Below are 2,274 nucleotides of genomic sequence, written 5' to 3'. Positions count from 1 at the left end.
GGCAGGGCCTGTGGCCCCGTGGGGAGAGGAGCCCAGGCTGGAGCAGGTTTGGTGGGGGGGCTTGTGACCTCGTGAGGGACCCAGGCTGGAGCCATCTGTGCCTGAAGGGCTGCACCCTGGGGAAGGGACCCACGCTGGAGCAGTTCAGGAAGGACTGTCTCCTGTGGGAGGGACCCCACGCTGGAGCAGAGGATAAATGAGAGGAGGAAGGGGCGGCGGAGACGAAGTCTTAGGAACTGACTGCAACCCCCCTTCCCCATTCTCCTGTGCTGCTTGCAGGAGGAGGTAGAAGAGTTGGGAGAGCTGGCTGCAGGATGAACTCCACCAGCGTGCTGGACCACGGGAGCCGGCAGGCAACTCCTGCTTGGTACCAGCAATCCCACCACCTGCCTGGCCTTGCCTTTGTCTGAAAGGGCAACGGCAAGAAGTTGTCATGTGAAGATGCATTGTGCTCAACGCTAGAAGTGATGAACAGAGCGGTTACTTGTAAGAAAATCCAGTAAGAGCTCGAGCGACTAAAATGGGGTAACTCATTCTACAGATGGGGTCTGCATGGCGTGCTGCATGCCAGTCGGAGGCCTGCTCAATGCTGCGTAACTTGGGGTTCCCAGCATCCGATCGGCCATGAGCCTACCTATACCATACTCTCTTGCTTTAGGCCATTAGCTGGAACAAAAAGCATTGAAAATGATGCTGTACAACGTGTGAGTGCCTTTCTTACTGGCTGCATAATGGACCAGCATCTCCTGGTGCAATACAGGGACCTTCTTCCTTTCCCTCCCTTTGAAGCTGACAACAGGAGGCCAAAGTGTTTTCACAGTCTGCAACTATATTATTAAGTTCCTCTCATCGGTGAGTTCTTCTATTTCCATGGCAATTTCAGTGAGCTTTTTTTCTTCTTCTAATTTTGCTTTGTCTTCACTTGTAGCCGCCACTCTCTTCAAGGCAATGTCAACAGGAAGCAGTGGTTGTCTGCAACACAAAGAATGGGTTTTGGAAAAGAATCCACATAAATAGGAATGAAGAGGCTGGTGGTAAAAATCTCTCACAACAGAAACAACAATGCCAACAGATGGGGTTATTCGGCCTGAGGAATGCTCCAGGGAGACCTTATTGAAGCCTTTCAATATATAAAGGGGGCTTATAAGCAAGATGGAGAAAGACTTTTTTACCAAGGCCTGCAGTGACAGGGCAAGAGGCAGCAGTGTTAAACTGAAAGAGGGTAGGTTTAGACTGGACAGGAGGGCATTCGTTACAGTGAGGGTGATGAGGCAATGGCACAAGTTGCCCAGAGAAGCTGTGGCTGCCCCCTCCCTGGAAGTGTTCAAGGCCAGGTTGGATGGGGCTTTGAGCAACCTGGTCTGGTGGAAGGTGTCCCTGCCCAGGGCAGGGGGCTTGGAACAAGATGATCTCTAAAGGTCCCTGCCAACCCAAACCATTCTACGATTCCATGATTCCGAATATATGAAATGCTAACAGTACTGCCCACAGCAAACTGCACTCCGGGATGCTGCCACTGGAAGTGCTTCGCTGCGCAGAGCAGCCATCCAAACAAGAATGCTGAGAAAACCAACTCACTGCTTCCTATTCTTCAGCAGTGATTTAAGCAGGCAACTCAAAGCTACCAGAAGGATTATGGACACCAGGATAGCCGGCACCACATCTGAATGGCATGTTAGCGGGCATTTGCGATCTGCAGCCTGTGGAGTTTTCTCTCCATCACCACCAGCACCTGTAGGAGATAAGACAGTCCCACATTTTTGTGGGTTCTCCACCACTGACAGTTGCACGGTGTGTGTGAGAGGCTGAATGATCGCTACGTCCAGCTGTGCCCCCACGCTTCAGGCAAGGAGTGCTTGCTGTGGACCTGGGATCCCTCAGTAGTGCGCAATACAGTATTACAGAGACAAAACATACAACAAAAGACAACTGAAGATGACTGCCTTAGCCCTGTGTTCCCCCTGAGGCTCTAGAACGGCATCCAGCTCACAAGCTGAAGAAACAAGGCCTACAGCCACACCCGTAGTCACACCTGGAGGAGAAGGATTCCCCTGAGGTGTTGTGATCTGCTTCTCCAGAAGTGACTGGTAGAGCGTGGAAGATGAGCAGGGGACACAGGAGTAGGTCAAGAGGCCCAAAGCTGCAAAGGTACCTGGGTGACCTTCTGGGGGGGAAGTTTTCATGCAAGGAGGTCAGAAGGGAGCTTCCATCCGTTCTGCTGAAGCAGGGCCACCTAGAACCAGTTCCCCAGGACTGTGTCTAGTCGGCTTTCGA

This window comes from Cariama cristata, unplaced genomic scaffold (assembly GCF_000690535.1).
Source record: "Cariama cristata isolate BGI_N322 unplaced genomic scaffold, ASM69053v1 scaffold6687, whole genome shotgun sequence".
In the NCBI taxonomy this organism is placed as follows: Eukaryota; Metazoa; Chordata; class Aves; order Cariamiformes; family Cariamidae; genus Cariama; species Cariama cristata.
The sequence above is the reverse complement of the archived record's forward strand: the minus strand, read 5'-3'. Positions refer to the sequence as shown.